The sequence below is a fragment of the Zosterops lateralis genome (assembly GCF_965231275.1).
Source record: "Zosterops lateralis genome assembly, chromosome: 3".
In the NCBI taxonomy this organism is placed as follows: Eukaryota; Metazoa; Chordata; class Aves; order Passeriformes; family Zosteropidae; genus Zosterops; species Zosterops lateralis.
Genome location: NC_139764.1, coordinates 6,005,530 through 6,027,429, shown reverse-complemented (window position 1 = coordinate 6,027,429; position 21,900 = coordinate 6,005,530). Strand labels below are relative to the sequence as shown.

At 40.1% G+C, this 21,900-nt stretch overlaps 1 long non-coding RNA gene across 1 annotated transcript in view; it reads right to left on the bottom strand.

The window, feature by feature from the left end:
* The window catches only part of LOC310906659, a 177,093-nt gene that overhangs the window by 5,242 nt on the left and 149,951 nt on the right, over positions 1 to 21,900 (bottom strand). The window contains exon 2 of the long non-coding RNA XR_014589462.1: positions 10,240 to 10,374. This is a non-coding gene — a long non-coding RNA (uncharacterized lncRNA). The remainder of the gene's footprint in view (positions 1 to 10,239; positions 10,375 to 21,900) is intronic.

Genomic DNA, 21,900 nt, shown 5'->3' with positions numbered 1-21,900 from the left:
AGACCAGAGTTTATTGCTGCTTTTTTTTCTTTCCTTTACAAGATTTCTTTTAAACCTGCTATTTTAAGTACATGTAAATAGCTGTTCTTCATTTCAATTCCATATTTTCTAATCCTGAGCAAGTAAGAACCGTACACTTGGTTCAGATTTGTCAGTGCAGAGAAGTATTTACAAATACACCTTTTTCACATTCAGCATCCTATAGTGGTTTCCAGTTTATTCTAAAAGGTTTAACACCAGGTAACAGAAAGCTTCTAAGGCCAAAAAGGCCAGCCATAATTATTAACAGGTACTCAGGAGACTACTAGGCATTATGAGTAAATGCCTTTCATGTGTCTGGAACTCTGGAGAGGATTCCCTGCATAGAGATGAAGCCGGGCCCTTATTAAAGAAGCCTCACAAATTGATGAGGTGTCTTAGGTTTCACAGTTGCATTCAAACCACGTGCTCCCTAAGCTGCACACTGCTGACCCCTTGCCTCTTCCATCCTATCTGCCATCCTTCAATTTGTAGGCAGGTTCCCATAACAGTGTGTATTATCCAACCTCCTTGCCATCTGCTCGGCTGCAATCCACACAGGCTCCTAGATCAGGATTCCTGTTCAGATGCCATGTTTTAACACACAAAATGAACAAGGTGAAAGCCTGCATGCCTGTTCTGAGCTGGCCACGTCATTCCTATCAGAGCCACTGCACGGGCTCTGCAGATTCACTTTTGACATCTCTCTGTAGGTTTTGATGCAGCCACTGGTGGATCACCCTACTTCTTGTAGGGTGTGCTCACAGGAAGAACCAACCTAGAAGTGGTCAAATGTAAGATAACCAAAGGCTGATGCAACCTTCTTCCCATATCCACTCACCATTTTCTTCATGAGATTGGAGCCTGGGAAGCAGTTATATTGGGTGTATCAGAGGCCCTCATCAGATTAAAGATTTCATTGCACAAGGTGCCATACAGAACCATATAAAAATATGGCCCTTATTCAGTCTAAATTGCTTTTGGGGGTGAGGATAATTTTAATTTAAGAAAGATCAACATTTCACTAGGTATCTGGAAGCGTGGCCCTGGATCTGCATTCTTTTTCACACGAGTTTTTTGGCAAAACTGAGTTTGCAAGTAAAATTCAGCTGATCAGTCTGTGCTGAGTAAACTGTTACCCTTCCTAGTCAGTAGGAAAAGTTATGCAGCTGTTACAAGGGCAGCTGCATAAATTCAGCTAAATCATAGAAAAAGCTTTTTATTCATTATAATATGGCCTGGGGCAAAATAAAGCTGAAGTTATTAAACTGTAACTAAAAGCTGGCCACAGTAAAATATATTGAAGTCAAGATTAAAAGCATATACAGAGTGTGAACTCCTAGTGTGGAGGTTAAGAGAGGAGAAAGCCTAATTCCTTGGTGAAAAACTGAATTTCCTGAAATCTCTTTTCCTGTACCCAAAGTGGATTCTGAGAATTGAAAACTGATATCGAATGTCCACATCACTCAAAAGAAAAAAGAATCAATCTAGTAATTTTTCACCTATAAAAACAATAATAAGAGCATGTTCTTTCCACAGTGACCTGGATAATTTTTTAAGAGTTTCAGACAGCGACCTATGTCAAACAGTAGTTTTTTTCATGGCAGGGTTGAACTGTTTTGAAAATGCAACAGTTGGCCAGGATAAACCTTTATCTTCATTTACCCATTGTTACTTGTATTTTTGTGGCCTTCTGGTAGCAAGAGGTCACATTTCCATGAAGATAAATTCCTTATTAGACCCAACTGTGGTCTGAGGTCATTGCATATCTGTGCCAGGACAGACTTAGGAGTGATGGTGAATAGGAAGTTTTTGTGTTGTATTGTCCTGGCTTACGGCAGCTGGAGCCAGACAGTGTTAGCACCAATATCAGCACAGGCTAAAGCAGGCATATCTTTCTATTTGCTCATCACACAACAATGAGTAAATAAACACTGTCCTCCATCCAGACTGAGCTGTCAGCCCAATTAGGCAGGAGAATGTCCCAACACCACGTGTTTCCTATACCTTCACCTCCAGCCCGCACTGCTTGCACGCCCAGGGTGATTTCAGAGCGACGTGGCTGTATTTAAACACAGCCTCGCTGCTGGCAGGGGTCAGCTCTGCTGTGTCAACACTAATCCTTCCTGTCTGCTATCAGCTAGTTTGACGTTTGATGTGTGTCAAATTTCTGTGGCCACTGGAAGCCAAATATCACGGCTCTGAGATAACACTCTGCCCCACTTTCCTCCAATCGCTGAATAACTTGGCCTTTTCTCTCCTCGAACTCTGGGGTCAAGGGGGTCACAAGTTACTAAGACAACCTTGCATTTGCCTGAGAAATTACACTAGAACACCATTTCCTAGCATTCAGATGCAGTCACAAAAGAATTAAACAGAATGTCCTCAAGTACAAGAATTCTAAGCCCAATAGTTTGAACGTCTCGTTGAAATGAGCAGGTCTAACACTGCATTGGTTTTTAGCAACTGCTTAAAATTTGACCCAAAAAAGGCCAGCCACCCAAAATACAGAATATCTCAATGCTCACGTCAGCCTTGTTCTAAACGAAGCCAAAGGCTTCTCTCACCCCCTCCAACTCCACCAAACAGTTTGTTATGACTCTGTGATAAGGATCAGTATCTACTGAGAGATAAGGCAGGACCACCACCAAATTGGGCCTTCAAAGCACGCTGAACTGCATTATACCATGGTGTGAAAGGATGTGGCTGTCATGAAGGTGCCAACTCTTGTCAGAAGGCTGTTCCTCCTATTTTTGTACCAGAGGAGCCTTTCCCATGAGCCCCAGTAGCCATGGGCTGTTAGATGTGGGATGAACAACACATGGAGCAGACAGACCCCAGCTCTGGCATGCCTGGTGATCAGTGTTACCTACATGGGTTCAAACGTGGTCTGACACACCTGGAGGGTCCTGAACTGCAGCACCTCCACATACAGACTGTTCCAACCAAGGCAATTTCTCATGCTCAGGAGCATTTTATTCTTCCAGTGCATAGACAGAAGTAAACGAAAAATCTTTTCAAAATTAGCTTAACAAACAGCACTCAAACACATTTTCTGACTCAGCAGCGGGTGGTCTGTACAGATTTGAGTCTGTATAAGGAGGAGGAGCAGTAACACCTCTAAAAACTAATTTCTTGACAAAAAAAGGAAGAGGGAGAATATATACCTGTCCACATCCCTATTTACACCAGCCTAACCAGTTGCCTAAACCAGGAGTACTGTGCACAGTACAGAAACCCTCTCAAAAATCAGAATTTCCCTCCTGCAAGAAAATGACTTAATGAAACTCCATATTGGTGTTAAAAAGTAAAAATTCTCTCACTTTTGTTATCATAGTCATTGAATTTGAAAGTGGTTTTAGTCTCAGCTCCAGATATGAGCAAAAAAACCCACTGCAAAATCTATGTGCACATATATGTGATATAGTCATTATGGATGCAATTATATACTATATACACAATTCAAATTAAAATATATTTCAGCAGGGATTCAGAGTTTTCTTTGACAAACAGTGCTTTAATGCCAAGAGTAAATATTAAGGCTCTGTGTTGAATGGTCTGTCTTTGCAACACATATCAATTACCCTCTGTTCTAAATGTTTTAGCTCTTTCAAATTTAAGGGGAAAATTCTGAAATGAGAGTTCCTGCTTTATACCAGAGTTACTAAATCCCTCCAGCCTTTCACACTCACCAAACCACATAAGATGACTGTGGCTGACGCACACTAGGAAAGAAATGTGCCTGCTCCATCTTTAATGACAAAACCTGACCTTGATGTCTTTTGAATCTCTAGGAAGGATTAAGCTAGGAATAGAGAAATCCAAAAGGCAAACATTTATTTTAAATTCACAACTAGTAGCAAAATAAAAATAGGCACAGGAAAAAAAAAGGACAAAAAGGGCTAGAGATAATTAAAAGAAAAAGAAGAAAATGCTGAAGTTTAACATAAACACTGGATAAAAAGTAGATATTTAAACCTACAACAGAAGTTTAAAATCATGCATCAGCAACCCCTATCAATCTTATCAGTGTGAAGTAATTTCATTGCTGTCTCACCAGCAGCAGTAGGTAAGATTATACTAATCTCCAGATATATTTCCACTTACCTGGCTGTGTTCTTGCACTTCCCATACTCAGTCTTCTAAAGCCACAGGGAGAGGGCTCAGATGAGAACCTTACTCATCACATCTTTATCATGGGTGAGCCACATAAAAAGCTATATATTGGATTTTAAGCCTGCTAAACCAATAGTTTAGAAATTTTGCTTTATAATCCAGACAATAAACATATCTCCATTCCTATCTTGCAGGATACTGCAAGGTCATATTTAAGTCTTAATCTTAACAAGAGTGGCTGTAAAGAGAAAGAGCCAGAGGAAGCTTCAAGCCTGTCACAGGTCCTTTATATATCAGAGGAAATTGTCTGTGTCACACAAGGAACAGCAACATGCTTCTCTCACCTTGAGAGCAAGAAAGGAAAGGAGGAGCTAAGCAGGAGTTTTTCAGTTTTCAATATTATCTACATGAAGAACAACCACTCTTCCCAAAGTACACAGGTGTTGGGATATTTCACACAAGTCACTGCCCTGCTAACACTGAACATAAACTTTTGGATGCATTATGATTCCAGCAATTTTATGGCATAAGCTTTCACTGAAGATGTTTTGTCCACTTGATCTTTAGCTGATGTCCTTTGTTACAGCTTTGAACACCGAACGGGCGGACAATATGACCAGAGTGGCCTTGTCCCTAGTGCTGAGTGATTTACAAACGATTCTCCTCAGCTCTTTTAGTAGTAAAATTCAGAATTTCTTGGGGTTTTCCTGCTGCTTTCAAGATCCCTGGTTCGATCAAGTCACAACACAGCCTACCCAGCCTCTTTTCCCAGACAGGAACTGGAACACATGGCTTGTGGTTGTGGTAAATTAGTAAGGGGATGAAAAAAAATAAACAGGAGGGACTTTTCCCATGTGTTTTACAACAGTGCAAATCTGTCCCCCATCCAGTTCATCTGCAGCATACCATTCTCCTGCCAGCCATTCCTGTGCTCACTTGCTATATGATACAACTCCAGTCTCCCCCACCGCAAGTTTTATTTTTAATGGGCTCTCTGAATTTCAAAAGGCCAGATACTGATGATGTAAACTGGCGTCAACCCACTCTGGATTTAGAAACCAGATCCAGATTTGCTTCTAAAATATGTATTTAAATGTATGAGGAATTCCCTGCTTGTAATGTATACAGCCTTAAGCCATAATTATTGTCTCTACTTGCACAAGAACATTTACATAGCTATGCAATAAGAATGCTCAGAAAGAAGTATCTTTGCAGACCGAATTTCATTTTACATAAGTATGGTGCAAATTAGGCCCACAGATGATAGAGCATTATAAATTCTTCAAATGCAGCATTCTTCAAAGGTGAGAAATTCCCACTAAAATACAGGATTTCCTGAAATGTTTTATAAGAAAAAAAAAAATCTGTGTTGTATTTTTAAACTACATCCTCCTCACTACCATTCATGTGCCAGTGCAAGAACCATTAGAAGGTTTTTATGTGGTGTGGCTGTGAGTTTCTCCATAATTATGAACAGAATATCTCTGGAAACCCCTTTCCCCTCATTTCCACAGGTCTGAGGAGTGTGACAGAACTGACAAAACTCAGAAACATGCTGTGAAGAAGCACAGCCACTCAGCCACTCTTCATTCTTTGGCAAAGCTTGTGGTTTGCATAGTCCAAGAAACCATTCGAGCATCATCCAAAATTACAGTGATCAAGAGTTGCATTTCAGCAGAGGAGACCCAAAAGTCTGTATAACTAATTTTCCCACAGTCTACAAACCCAAAACTTCAATCCTAGTGTAGTCTCGCCCTCTGTTTTTATACAGTTGATCAACATTTGTAACCAGCTAATCTGTTGTCTGTCAAAGGATGGGGACTCGACTCTCAACTCTTCTTCAGTGTGATCTTAAGTTGGTGAAACAAATCCTGAGCTGCCTAAAGCTCCCCAGAACACGTTGGGGAAGTCATTTAACTTGTAAATAAAGGGCCTGGTTGTGGCCCTTTACAACCATTCTGGCATTGCTAGTCCCTTGGATGCCCAAGTCTGCGTGTTCTCAGAAATCTCCTCGAGGCAAAGTATGAGATCAGGCTCTGGGCCTCAATCCAAAAGTTCACGGAAACCCATGGAAATAATTCCCCTCGTTCGCTGCAGTTAGCATGGGAAACCAAACTTCTCTGGATGCACCTGAAGTATATCCACAGTCAAGTACTTAATCTCCTCCTGCAGAGCTCAAACCCATAGGTGTCTGCTTATTCATATTCCATGCATTTACCGTAACATCACAAGATCCACTCCCCATCCAAGACATGACTTAAAGCAGATGATAATTGTTGGCAGTAAAAACAAGCATTATGGTCATGCCCAAAATTCACATCTGTTATGCCAAGCATTACATATAATTAATTTGTGATGTGTAATTTGTCCCAAAGACTTTATCATGTCTCCTCCTCAACTGCCCTTTAGTGCTGCACCACAGCTGAAAACAGGATTTGTTGACAGGTTTATAATGCACAAAGCCTGACCCAAATCTAGGCCAGCCATACTGCACTCAGGCTTCACCAGTTATCACAAAATGATGGTTAATAGACCACAAAATGTAATTTGAGGGGACAATAATGAAAAAAACTTGGGTCTGATAAGCTGTAATTTCTGTAATTGTTTCATGACTTCAAATGGGCTGCACCAGCTTCTCACGTACCACACCAATGTACATTCATTATGGCCACCAAGGAATAAAAAGGTACAAAAGTAGCTAAAAACAATAACAAAAATGAAAATCTGATTATATAAATATGGAGGCTTCTGAAAATTCGGCCATGATATTTAATTTATTCCTGGGAAGCAACGGCTGGATAGTTTTCTATGCCTGTAGGTGTGACCATCTTAGCAAGGCTCCAAAAGGAGTCAAACCTCTCTTGGTTGGAAGTACCTGAGTTTGTCACAATCCAGAGTGTTAACATGAGATTCGAAATGCTAACATGATATTTGGGAATGGCTATTGGACCTCATGTCTTGAAGTTTAAGCCAGACAATGACTGAAGCAGAACAAAAAAGGTCTGAGCACATCTGAAGTCTAAATTCTGTAAACAGCACAAAAATGATCAGGGAAATTGGCCCTCCCTATCCTGTAAACATGCTGCTTTACTTACATGAAATAAATTATTAGCCTATGCAACTGTATGTGCAAAACCAGATTTTAAACAGTAATAAGACAGGTAAAAAAATCGGGAAGTCTCATTTAAGAAAAGATAATCTTTTTGACTCTCTCAGTATTAGATGTTATTCTGCAACTGGCACATGCATTTACAATACCCTTTTTTAACTTCATCCTTTTGATTGTAGCAGGAAACACAAGCCAGATAAAGAAGATATATATGCAGTGAGTTAAAAAGTGATCTAAGAAAATTATCCTAAATTTCAAATTGAAATTTTTAAAAAACTGTTACTGAAAGGCCGTTCCTGACTTTTTTCTTTTACCCTCCCATATTTCAACTACAGGCTGCAATAAAAACAGAAAATGTGCTAAGGAATTATGAATCCTTCATACAGGCACAAATTAAGGCACTTACAGGCACATGGACACCTTCAGATGCCCCGTGAATGAGATGGTTAAATTGCTAACAGGCTCCAAATTCCATAGTTTATGGTAATAGGAAGCTATACAATATGCTCTTGAAATGCAGTTTGAAATGATTGATAAAGCTTTACTCTGACTGAACACATACAGTAGATAGATTAAGTGTCTGGCTTATCTGTCTGGTCCTGGGTGTTCATCAGTCAACCTCACTAACAAGCTAAAAGTCAGGATTGTGGTCAGCAAGTTCATATTCATCTGAAAATATGGGGTCTGCAGCGAGCTCTTTCACACAAAGGCAGCACAATGAACCTGTTTAATGCTTGCTTACCCCTGCTAATGCTCCCCAAAAGGAAAGAACTGCAGACTTGAGAAGCAAGTTCACCCCTTGCATTTACTTTCCCCCTTCATTACTTTTTAACATCACTTTAAGTAACAACTGATGAAACCCATTAACAAACTCATTTTATAGTGCCAGAAATCTCAATAGCTCATAAAATTGTATTATGAACCACGTTAAATTTTGCTCGAGTCAAATGTGATTTAACAGCTTTTAATTCAAACACTGGATTTCTGTGTGAGGAGTTGCCTTGCAGCCTGGTAAAATAAAAAAAATAAAAAATTAAAAAAAAAAAAAAAAAAAAAAAAATCCCAACCCCCCCCCAAAAAAAAAAAAAAAACCCACAAAAACGCTTCAAAGTAAAGGCCCAGCTCATAAAGGTGAAGTGGGGTAAGAAATGTGTGCTGTAGAGGATGTAGGGTCCGAACTCTCAGTGATGTAAATCAGTAGAATGCCACAACCCTCATGAAATCCCAGCTGCCAGAGCCAAGATGTTGAGGGGAATGTCACTAGAATCAGTTGCTTTACCAATAACTCTGATTTCATTGATTTAAAAGATGTGACTGTCAGTATTTTCATGGGCCAAACAAGGTATTTAAGCTAGATTTCAAGCCAAAATATAAAGAGTGTCCTATAGAACTCAGGAAAAATTCAGCACAAGATGAGCCTATTCTGAAAGATCAGCTTCCTCCCTTCCCACCATTCACCACTTTGGGGGGGATTTAAAAAAAAAAAAAAAAAAAGGATCAATGAACTCCAAACTCCTTTGCTGTTAATCCGTGCTGAGCTTCAAACAAGCCTGTGGAAGGACAAGACCTGAAAAGGTATTCCCAATAAAAGAGGCAATGGACACAGAAGTATATGCTGCTAATTAAAAACGTAAAATTATATCACAATGACTTTAAATGAGAATGATCTCAGTCTAATCACATAATACTTTCTTTTGTGCTCTAGGTCACGCCATCACTCAGATGCAGCATTCAGGAAGCACATTTCATTAGACTAAATAAAGCTTCAATCATGTGTAAAATTTCCAACTTGAATAGGCAGCCATCATATCATTCATCAGTCTAGATGTATTTAATGGGTGTAATTTCTTCCTCATATTTCTGTGTTCATTGTTTCATTTCCATTATAGAAATCTTTCAAGGTTGCTCTTTTTACTGTTTTTGGGTCAGGATAAATAATGCTTTTTTAAGTTGCATCCAAAAAATACATTCTCTTTTTTGTTTGTCAAAAAAATAGAGTGATGGAGAAAAATTTAAACCAAGACAAAGAGAAACAACAAACCCAAATCATAATACACACTTCCCTTGCCAGGACTCAGATGCTATTATCCATACTTGAATGCCTTGCAATAAATAATTATGCTTAATCAAAAACAAATTGAGCAGTCTTGTTCAGACACAGCAGCCCCCTGTGCATGCTGACACTGCTTCTACAGATGAAAGGGATTATGTTTAACACAGGACTTTAGAGCAAAACACAAGAGCCCATCTCCATCCCTTGCTTCCTCCTTCCCCATTTTTCCCCCTGACATGCGCGCATAGACAAAAGTGTAAAATAAAACCTTTTGCCTTTCAAATGTCAAATGGAAAGGGTGAGTGAACAATTCATGGAAAATTTGCGAACTCATCAGGAGGAAACCATAGCAGAGAAGTGTATCTTTCCAGCACCAAATGTTAGTCTTGTAGCTCAATCTGGAACAAAAAATATTCTCTTCTAGACACTTAATTTGGATACACAGTTGCCTTGCATATGAGAGGGAAAATTACCACAGTTCTGGACTCTGTACATGGCCAAGGTTTCTACACCAATAATATAACTTTGTAGTTTTCTATCTGGCCTACTTCCCACCACCACCACGCTTGTAATTTTTTTATATTTTTTTTCACTGTTTATTCCTTTCTATGACTCCACAGAAAACAGAAACACAAAACAATCATATTGGGACTGCACTAGATAGTCAGACTAAGCCTCCCCTACTCTACCCAACCTAAACCTTGCCCAGTTCTTCTCCTTTGATCTCCCCTCCTCTTTATGTACATTTCAACCATCTGCTGTTTCCCCCGTGACCCAGCCCCAAACCTGTAATGGGATCTGTTCTGCAGCATGGGGCTCAGCACAAACAACAATTTCCATTTCAGAACCCCCAGTCCAACTGGGTCCCAAAACTTTACAGGCTCATCCTTATAAGCAGCACAACCAAGCTGCAGGATGAAAACACAAAAAGCTTTACACTTACCTCTTCTGATACGTGAATATATTTCAGAATCTCAGGTAATGCAGAGGATGGGATAGAAGATTTATCCATAAGTCTATTGCAGCTCCAACCACAGCAGTTTCCCAGGTAGTGATCTGAAGCCCATGGAGTGGATCCCTGAGAAAAATCAAGCAGTAAAAATATAGATTTAGTAATAAATATATTATATTGTATATGTAAAATATATTATATAAATATAGATTCAGTAATATTTCTTTTGGATCATAACTTCCAATGAAGACAAGTTATTTTGGATGCCATAGTTATTTTTGAGGGTTGGAACACCTTGGAAAGAGAGTAACTAGCAGAGACATAGAAGACAGGCTTAAGAGGCCTTGGTTCTCTCAGAAAGCTGACAGGTTTAGTTTTGAAAAGAAAAACCACAAAATCAAAGCTGTTACTTGGTTGCAAAATCCAGAAGAAGTTCCACTACAGATGCTCATGACCTGCATGAGAATAAAAAGTCCCATGGAAAACCCCAAGGATCACCATTCCAGCCAGGGTATTTGGGTGCAGTTCAGATAATTTGTGATAACACATCTACTCATCAGTTTGATACACGACCTAATTTTCATTCAAGGCAGTGGTAATATTCTGCTGGCAGATGCTGAATTGGAGAACTTTGTCCAACACCCAGAAGGAAAGAGAAAAGCCAGAATCCTCCTCCAAGGACCATGGGGAGACTGGAACCACTTTTCAGCTCTGCCAGAATTTTCCCACGTGACCTCCTGCCAATTTTTAATTTTGTCTAACCAAGAGGCTGAAACATATTTTTAAAACCTAATGAACTTTATAAGCCAGAGCTTCTGTGGCATAATTCCCATTAAAAAGGAAAATAAAAAAACATCAAGAGTGCCTGGGAATGTTTTTAGTTCAAGAATTTTTAAATAGTCTTTTTCCCTCTTCTGTGGCAAAGTGAGACTAGGTATAAAACCTTCCTCATCCATAATATGTAGCATGAGATTGATCTTCAATTAATCACACTGTATTTTTCTGATAAGAGTTTTTCACTTGAAAAGAAATCTCTACATTTCATAGGAGACATCATAAGACTGCAGTGGATAAAGTAGAAGAGGTGGAAACCTGCCCTGCAAAGGAAAGCCTGCATCCCTTAAATCCATGGTAGGGTCACTCTTCAGTTTCGTATGTGTGACTGGAGCATTTAATACACAGATCAGCTCAGCTCAGCTGCAGCCTGACAGGTACACAGGATTCCATAGTATTGCAGCATCTTTAATCTTGGAATGTTTAGAGTCTGAATGATCACACACTTGGAAGCATGGAGATGTTCCCTGTGTTTCCATTTTCTTTAGTGGCCATGAAGGCATCTAAAATTCTCAGGCAGATTCCACTCTGCAACTAAGCCATAGCAGAGGATTTAGGAATCAGGACTGAGACATGATTGTGGCATTACATGAACATTCCAGAAGGGAATGCACAGGGCTAGAGAATTTGCCTCTCAAGACTTGCTCAAAAAGAGCTCCTTTCCTCCTTAACACAGCATATATAAATTTTTTTATTCCCATCAGCATTTTTTTTTTTTTTTTTTTAGGATTTACAGGCTCCAATCATATCTGAGGTTCTGCTGCTTTTGGATAACTACACAGAATTAGGAACTGAATTCAGCTTTCCAGCTTGGGCCTATCAGAGAGATCCTAAAGTCTTTTCGGGTCAATATTTGCAGAGCACACAACCATTTCCCAAAGGCCAGCAAGAACGTTGTCATTTGCTTCAGCATGCACAAGATCAAAATCCAGCCATGACCATAGATGTATTTCCCAAAAAATGTTCTACCCGATAAAAATATTTGCACTCTCTAAGGGGAGTTGGGAATGAGAAAGTTACAGAAGAGTTCACAAACACAGTCTCCCCCCCCGCCCCCCCCCCCCCCAAAAAAAAAAAAAAGGCTCTGCCTCAGACCCAGCTTCAAATTCCCAGCTCATCTGTTTCTCTCATTACACCCAGCAGATACAGAACAGTTTTGCTTGTCAGGAGCTGAAAGGGTTAATGCATGGCTGGAAGTTATTTACAGTTAATAGCAGTGGAAAATTTGCAGAGCAGCTTGGTCCAGCATCTAATCACAAAAATAGTTCCTTGTAAAGAGACTTGAGGGCAGAGACTCTGCAAGTTCTTCACGTATTTTACGCTTTTTCTTCAAGAAATGACAGTAAACCCAATATTCTGGGATAAAGTTTTCCATAGCTTTCTGGTGACCTTGACAAAAAGGAAGTCAATAACTGGCAATTATAAGGAGAGGAAAAAATAAAGTTGGCCCAACCTGTCCTCATTTCATCAACTGTGGTATTTCCAGTTTTTTGACTAGTATATTTAGTCAGAAATAATTTGGGGTTATTTTAAGCATGCAAAGACACTGAAGAGAGAATAGTGTACAGTTAGATTAACTTTATTGGTTTGAAATCCTAATGGTCACCTTCAAAACCAAATGTCAAGAAATTATTCAGAGCAACCCATAATCTAAGTCTCTTGCCTTTGATATTTAAGAAAACCTCTCAAAATTCAAGTCAGCAGTTGCAGTAAAAGTTTTGTTGAAAACCATTGATGCTACTTTTAAGTATATGAAAAGTTCTTGCCTTTGATTAAAAAAAAAAAAAAAAAAAAAGAAAAAAAAAAAAAAGTAGTTTCACCTTCACTGAAAGACAATCTTAAAAACCAGGTGACCTTAAGAACCCTGGTTTAGAATCATATTTCTGCAGTGCCTAAAGCTTCAGCTCCAGCATTAGTTTAAAAGGATCTGAGTACGCTCAGCAGAATCAATTCAGAGCATGCTGTTATTTCAGTGCATATTAGATCCAGCACTAAATCAAATCTTTAAAGGTACCTATGTATCTATTTCACATTGCAATCACATCTTTGAGGGTATTTATGTATCTGTTTCCCATTGAAATCAAGGGTTTGGGTGTTTATCTTTTAGAGCAGTAAGACACAAGAGGAAAAGCCTAACTCAAAGAAGTTTCTAGAAGTGCTGTTATCTAGCAGAAAAAAACACTCTCAGAGATCCCTAATCTTTATTTGTGTCAGATTAAAATACTCAGAGCTTGAACCAGAGGGCAGCAAACTAAACAAAGGGCCATCATCCCACCTGGGATTGCTGCTGCAGCATTCCCGGACAGTGAGAGAAATAAAACCTCCTTGACCTGATAGCAGCAGATCCAGTACTACCAGTGAGAATATCAGATGCATGTAATAACTCAAAGCATTTCTTCTGTTGAAATATCTGTCTCTCAGTGCACAGTGCCTTTGTTTTGTCTGAGACCTTTGGCTGCAATGATCATCATGATGAGGTGGCAGGGCAAGAGGGAATGGCTTTAAACAGGCAGAGGGCAGGGTTAAATCAGGTACTAGGAAGAAATTCTCTGCTGTGAGTGGTGAGACACTGGAACAACCCAGAGAAGCTGTGGATGGAAGTGGAACACTGCCCCATCCCTGGACGTGTTCCAGTCCAGACTGGATGAAGCTTTCAGCAACCTGGTCTGGTGGAAGGTGAAGTTGGAGCCATGTGATGTTTAAAGTCCCTTCCAACCCAAACCATTCCACAAAAAGCCATTGGCAAAATACACTTGAGCTCCAAAGAGCAGTGCATTTTTCTGACATGGAGACAAGATATCCACGGCCACTTATACCCAGTGGTTTACAGAAATGCTGTGGAGCTACCACATTTTGGCAGTGTTAAAACATCCATGTAATTAACAAACAGTAGGGTTTTCTGCCCTCCCCTCCTTCAGTTCATTTCCCTTGTTATCAAATAGTTTAGAGGAAGTTAGTTTATGAAAGAGAACTAGGGTAGACCTTTTTCTGGATAATTCCCACTGGTCTGACTTCAAGGCTAATAAAAATGCTTTATTGTTTCTTCTGCTGATCCTCCTAACTGGCCAGCAAACCCTCCCCCCAGGGCACAGTTAAGTGCAACAAATTCAGCTAGGAGTGCCTGGTGTCTCATGTGCAGTTCTTGTTAGGAATGAGTTTCCTGTTGCAAAAGAATGATCCTGTCAAAGAGCTGATGCCCTTTTTTTTTTTTTTTTTTTAATTTTTAATTTCTCACCTGTTCTTATCTTTGTTTAGAGAGAGCTCACAATGATGATATTTATTTTTCCACTATACAATTTTTGTCGAGTGTCCAAAATAAGAATTCCATGGTGTATAGAAAGAAAGAGACAGTTGGTTCCCCACCACCATTTCTTACTTCTGCCTGCACTCAAAGCATCACCTCTTAATTTTTTTCCTGCATGGTTCAGAGGGAGGTGTAAATGTGACTATAATCTACCTATTCCAGATTGATTTATTACACACACACATACAAAAAGCTTTAAAAAGCAGCAAAAGGAGATTGAAGCCCAAAAGAGTAAAAATAAGTATAATTTAATGTATTTGAGCTTTTATCACCTTTGGCAATTTTACAAGAATCAGAAGAATATGGATTTAATATCTGCCATTAGTGCAAAATATAAGATTGAGAGCTGATGTAGACACTGAAGCACAGAGTCCTCTTACATCCTTATAAAGCATCATTCCCTCAAATGAGGAAAAGAACACAGAATAAAGGCAGATTTCTTTCTCTCCTGAAACCATCAGTCTCCATGCCACAAGGCAGCCTTTCTAATTTCCCTCTGACTTCAGGTGGAGTAGGCAAACTGAGATGAGTTTACTGAGTTCAGTGAGAGTGTTTCCACTAACTTCAGAGGGGTTTGGAGCACACTCAGTATAAATAAGGATGGCAGAATGCAGTAAAAACAAATGTACTATTTAAAGCTAGAGGAAAAAAATCCACTGTGGTTCAATACATCTGAAAAAAATTCAAACTCATGCTCCTGCCACAGGCAAAAAGAAATTTTGCTCTTATCTGTACTTTTACCTAGAATGTTCTTCCTATTTCTCAAAATTCTATACAGTCTACCCAAAACTCTAGAAATGTGGGGACAAGAAGCAATAACAATCATTCTTCTTTCAGGATTCTCAACATAATCCTAGTTTGACTGAAGCTTTACATTGATTTCTACGAAACCAGAATTTCAATCCCTGAGAAGAAACTCAACCCCCACTTACAAGAAAAAAATCTGCCAAAAAACTGGCACAAAAACGTAACTCCACGAAGTACACAAGGGATTTCAAATGACATTACAAGCATTGTTTTGACCCTGTGGCTTTCAGAGGGGTGTGAGAAAAACACAGTAAAGAGCACAAGAGGCCTTTGCAAACTGGGCAGCTGAGACACACAATTCAAAGGAATTGGAAAAGAAAGTCTAAACGGAAATAGAGTGAAAGGAAAATACAACTCCATGTAGGGTGAAAGGAATGAAGACCAATAATCATTGAGATTCAGTTTTGTTTCTGTGGTAGGTGCTCTAAAATCCATGTTGGAGGAGCAGACAGAAAGGTCACAAAAGTCAAAATTATTATATGAGAAAGGAAGTAAGGAACAATGGGCTCAGAGAAGTCATGACAACCGAAGGATTGGTGGTCTTCACTGGGAAAGAATGGATGGCCTTTATTGATGGGCTCTTTCTGAAGAGGTGAATTACTGTGTGCAATATCTGCACAGACCAGAAGGGCACTGCTGACAGACTTGCTGAGTTATTTGCTCTGGATAAACTATCTAAGTATTCTTTCCTGATTTTGAACAAGTCTAAGTGCTGCTGTAATATCTCACAAATCCCAGCACACACAGATGGTTCTTAACATAAGGAGTTTCCTCAGCCCCAAGCGGACTACGCATATCCTTCAGCTGAGAAAAAGGTTGTGATTGGCAAAGAACAAGATCCACTGTGCTAAACACACCTGAGCAAAGTCACAGGAAAGGGACACAGAGCAGCAGCAGCTCTGGCCACTTCTCCTTAATTTATCTCCCTTCCAACACCATCCTTTTTCTACACTCTTTACTAAGGTTTCCAGTACTTTAGAGCAATGGGCCTGTATTTCACTAAAAAGGACCTTGGTGAACGTTAACTGATGCTTCCAAAATTGTATGTTATCAAAAATTTGGGGGTTGTGACTGATCACTAAATACACACTCTGTTATATTCAGGAATATTAAACCAGCAGAGGTGAGTAAAGAAGAGAGAATAGGTGTGAATTTTTGTTGTTGTTTGTACTAATTGAGTTATTCATGTGAAGATACCCCTCCAGGAGGAATGAGAAAAATCTGTGCCTGTTTTCACATGAACAACTGAGGCAGGCAGGCAAAAAGGCTGACACATTTTCCAGGAAATTTAGAGGTGCCACTACCATGAATATCCCACTGCAAATGAGGATCAAGAGGGTGAGATCACATAATACTTGTTTGCTCCAAGTTTAGCACATGAGAGACCAGATCACAGGTGGGAATATCAGCTATGTTCAATCTTCTGTTCAAAACAAAGCTGTTCATTGCAGTGGTGGAAAAAAAAAAAAAAAGCACACGAGGACTGGGTGGTTTCTGTTAGAGGGCACATTTCACAGGACCAAGCTGTGGGAATTTGTGGGTGTGTAGTATGCTGAGGTTTGAACTTGGGAACTCTGAATGCAATCTTGACATCCAAGAGCAGCAATGTGCAGAAGGAGCCAGTGCCACTGACCATCTCATCTCCAAAAACCCACAGCAAACAAATCCATCTGCACGCTCTGAGACCCCAGCCTGGCTTGAGTGCAGACATATGAGCATCTGTCCTATTTTCCACATGGACCTATTCAGTGTCTTTCTGTACCTCCTGGGGCTCTGAATACATGATTAGTGATATGACAAGTGAGTGCTTTCTTTCCCTCCCAGCACCCCTCTCCTTTTTTTTTTTTTTTTTTTTTTTTTGGGTCAGGAAATGCCAGCCAGTGTGAGTATCTCATAGAAAATGAATGGGAAATTTGCAAATTCCTGCAAACACCCACAAACTTTCTCATGATCTTTGTCACTCTTCAATGGATGGTCCTTTTGCAACTCCAAGAAGTCTGGGCTACTGAATACAGCAATCATATTGTGCCAGCCTCTGAAACATGGGGTTGTTTCACAAGGCAAATGCCCACACTACCTGGAGCTGGCAAGCACACAATCACTCTAGTCTAACAGTAATTCTGCCATATTTTCTCTCTCTCTCTCTTTTTTTTTCTTCTTTTTTTTTTCTTTTTTTTTTTTTTTTTTTTTTTTTTTTTTCTTTAAAACAAGCAGTACCACACAAATACAGGTCTGTTGAAAATTAGCTTTCTTAGAGTAATACTTCTAAAAGCACAGGCTGATCCAGGCTTACCAGTCCTTGACAAGATCCTTGACAGGATCCCAGGAGGGTTTTCTGGAGTGCTGAGCTTACACTTCTTAGCATCAAGTCTTCAGCAATTCCTAAAAATAACATCTCCTAGCCCGCTCATCCTTGGCACCAAAGGAGTCTAAACCATATCACTGTGGCAGAGCTCTGATACAGTTTCACTGACTCAAACATCAACCCCACAGATCCCAGCTCAGCCAAGTGGCCATTTGAGAAAGACACTACATCTTGACTGGAAAACAGAAGAACGGATGAAACCATAGTGGGAAAATCTAACAGCAGTTTTCACTTGCAAGTCCCCAGAAGTGTCTAAGAGTTACTGGAAAATAGCATCTGACAGGTTATCCTGTCCAGGGGAACCAGGTAAAACCCAGTGAAATCAGTCTCTTTTGGGATGTTCAGGTTCCCACAAAGCCTCCACCAGATGACTCCGAGATGCCCTTACAGACTCATCAGCAATTCAGCAGCATCCAGAACAAGGAGGAAATCAGGGCCTTGTTAGAGACCAGCCAAAGCAAAACAAACCAAAGACTTGGTCGCCACTGCCAAAAAATCTGCTTTCACAGGTCAGGAATCCTGATCATGCAGCTGCCTCACTTGCCCCTCATTTGATTTGCCCACATCCGCTGAGTTTACAAATGAACCTATTAGAAGGCATGAATTTCTATTTTATTTGCCAGGGGGAAAGATGGTAACAAAAGGAGGCCGTGAGTGAATGGATATGCCAATGCTCCTTTTTGGTTTTACTGGTATGTCATTATATTGCAAAAATAGAACTCGATTTAAAAAAAAAAAAACAACAGAGCATAATATGGAGGTTTCTGTGTAAACAAAGGATTGTACATGTGGTGGTATGATACAAAATTTCATGATGAAGAAATTTCTCATTCAGCTTGTCCAATCAGCCAGAACAAACTTGCAGTCAGTAGACTTTAATTATAATTGCATCTAATTGATTCTTTTTCCTTCCTTTTTTAAATCTGTGGTATTGTGGTGCTGCATCAACAGTAGCTCTTGACACAAGAATGTACATTATGGACTCCAGGGTAGGAAACGGAAAGAACTGTATGAGTAACCACCTCACACCCACTACCATTGGTTACTTGCTGTTTATTTTCCTTTGGAACTGTTCAGAGAAATCAGCGAACCTAGCTCTAAGTTTGGAGAGCCAGCTCTCTCCTGCCTTTGAGGGGAGCCCCTGTCCATACATGCAGGGAAGCCAGGCCCCAGAACAAGGGGAGCTGAGTCATGAGTTCTGAAATTGCTGCTAACATTGAGAGTCAAGTAGTGCTGGCCACAGCCAGATACCCAGACAATTCCCTTGGGAAAATCAGCAGCAGAAAGAGAGGCACCTTCAGGCTTATATGACAGGTAAATGGGGATTTTCTAAATCTGATACAGAAAATGTGGGCACCTGTCGTAAGTTCACGTCCTTTTCTCCAGCAATCTCTGTGTGACTTATTCAAGGCAGTACAAAATCCCTGTGACAGTACAAAATTGCATCCAGATTGCTTGACTCAGCCCTATCCTTCCCTTAGGCACACTGCCTAACATGTCCAGCAATGGATAAACAAATCAGGATCCTAAACCACCTTTTCAAAAGGTTTTGGCATAACATCTCATTAAAACAATGGAATATAGGTTCTTAATTCACTTAGTCATTTCTGAAAATAAACAGAGAGTTACCAAGGATCGTGCTAAAAATACCCTTATGGCTTTTTGCAAATATTTAAGACTTGCTATCTGCTGTGTCAGTCTCTTGACCCCCACATGTATGAAGACAGCAGTCAGAATTCACACACTCTGCTGGTGTTTGTGTCTGGCCTTGCTAACTGGCCCCTAACCAGTTAATCCTGCCTTTTTTTTTTAGGAGTGTTCTCTAAAAGCCCATGAAAAACAATAGACATTGAGAATCAGATTTTGGCTTCATCAAATAGCACTATGTAAAAAAAAAAATCCAAACCAAGACTCTCAACAAAGATGTCAGTGACTCAACAGCTCTCAGTAACCACTGCAAAATAAACATTAGGCAGTAATTGCTATGTAGGACTTGAGCATCTGCTATGATGAACCATATTTTTATTTAACTATGATTCTAACTGAGTAATCTCTCCTCAGCAGGAATATGGCTGAGGGGCCATACTCCAAACGTGGAGCATGCTGATATACAGCACAAGAAGCACACTTGTGCTCCACCAGAGAAATCACAGAAGGTTTTTGTTTTGGAAGAGAATGTTTGATGACAAAAGATGGCATTTAAAGCCAGCAGCTTTCTGGTTACTTGTGTGGCATCATGTCCCCCAAAGCAAATGCCTCTGAGGGTACCTTTAAACTTGGGTGTTGACTCACAGCAGGGAGAGGCTGCCCAGCGCTAAACCCACACTGGAAAGTGCACGTGACAAAACCCCCTCTCAGCAGGAATTATTAGCCAGGATGAATCCATAAAAGTACTCAGCCAGCTACTTCCCTATGCAGGGAGCTGGTGTGGTCTGGTGAGATGTCTCTGCCACATGCTGCACTGGGAGCCTTTGGAATAAACCCAACCTAAACCATGCCACACTGATAGTGAGATCCTGCCCGCCAGCTTTGAACCAAACATTCCTGGGAAAACACACTCTGTTTGGGAATTCAAACTCCTAAAAGAAAGCTTCTTTTGATGGTAAAGCTATGGTAAACTGGAGGAGTGTTTGCTCTCTGCCATGATCTTGGATAATAGAGCCAGTTTTCTAGACATAGCTGAGCTTTGGGAATCGACTATTCCTGTCAGAGCCGGATTCCTCGCAGCAAGAATGCTTGCAATCTGTGCGACTCTGTGTCCCAGGACAGTATGGCTGTGTAAACAGAAGGCTGCAGTGGGATTATACTGAAATTTCACATCATACTCTCACAGCAAGGCCAGCCTCCAAAGCCCTGGCTCTATTTTTACCTGTTGTGGGACAGGACGGCAGTATATGGGAAATACAGCTGGAACAGAGGGAAGTCGTTGTACTTTGCCCTGCATGACAGGAGGGAGGGTGCAAGTCTAAACCAGATTTATTAAACTGTGCATTTTCTTATTCTTATAATGTGTTGTGTGCAAGAACATGGCATGGTGGATATATCCAGGTGCTAAGACAAGTCTGCAAAGCAATCCAAGTTTTCCATACCTGTTGGAGTACAGCAGTGCAGGCTGACTTTCAGAAATGCTGAGAACTCCCAGATCCCAGTGGAGAAAAAAGGCAGAGCCAATAATAGCCAGGCTGAACAAACAACTACTGAAACCCTTGTCTCTGCACAATTAGACTCCTAAATGCCTTAGAAAAATCTGCTTCGTGCTGCCAAAATTTGAGCACTTGTTTTTGCAAACTTAATGACAGAATTGTAGCATTTACACAATTGTATAAACGCCATCAGCACTAAATTTCAAAATCGGTATCTTACAGGCTTCCACTTTTCCAGCCTTCCTTATACTGTTTAAAATATATATACACAATCTAAAAGATTAAATTTTACTTGCTAGCATAAACATCAATATTACATTGGAGCTCTTCTCTCCATCCATACCACGGATTAAACAATATTTGTATACCTCACTTCCAGTTAGGAGTACAAATTATTTTCTGTAATTTCAATCTAGATCATAGATGGTTTTTACCAAGAAAGGTTTGAGGTTTTTTTACCCTGGCTATAAAATATCATTTGCAGGATACTCTACAAAGAAAAACAGTTGAACTTGACAAGTACAGCTGATAGAGAAGATAGGAGTTGATAGATGACAACTGCTGCAGCTTTTAATATCGCCTTATCAGTTGTGACACAAGCGATTTCTGATGTGGAGTGATCCTTACAATTCCTCTCAGATGCTGATAAATCCAAATAACTGGAGAACTAAAACTCCTCATCCAAAGTTCCTTAAAGAAACAGACTTTAGAGAGCAACTCAATAAAAATTCCCACCCCAAGCTGACTGCCAGTGGAAAAAAACAAAGAAGAGAGACTCTGAAGGGCAGTTAAGCAGCCAATTTCACTGTAATGTCAAGAATTTTGATCCTAGCATCCCCTTTATAACACTAAAAACCTCCTTGTATCTATTAAAATGTCATGAAGGGAAAGTAGGCTTTGGGATGAAATCTGGTTTGCATGGAATAAGACACCATTTAAACACACAGGAAGGAGGCAGTCCCTTCCCTGCAAAGTTTACGACAGAACTGGAAACCGTGGAGCTGGATACAACACAAGGAAACAGTGAGGCCAGATTGGCCATGGCAAAGAACATCAGAACTGCCTCCCCTCTCCTCTGCAGGTGCTCCAGCAAATTGCCAGAGCATGAAACCTCCCCATTTCACCTGAGAGGAGCAAACCATGGCTTGCCAAAAACAAACCAGCCTTTAACCTTTCCAGTCTTTTAACCTTTACATAAA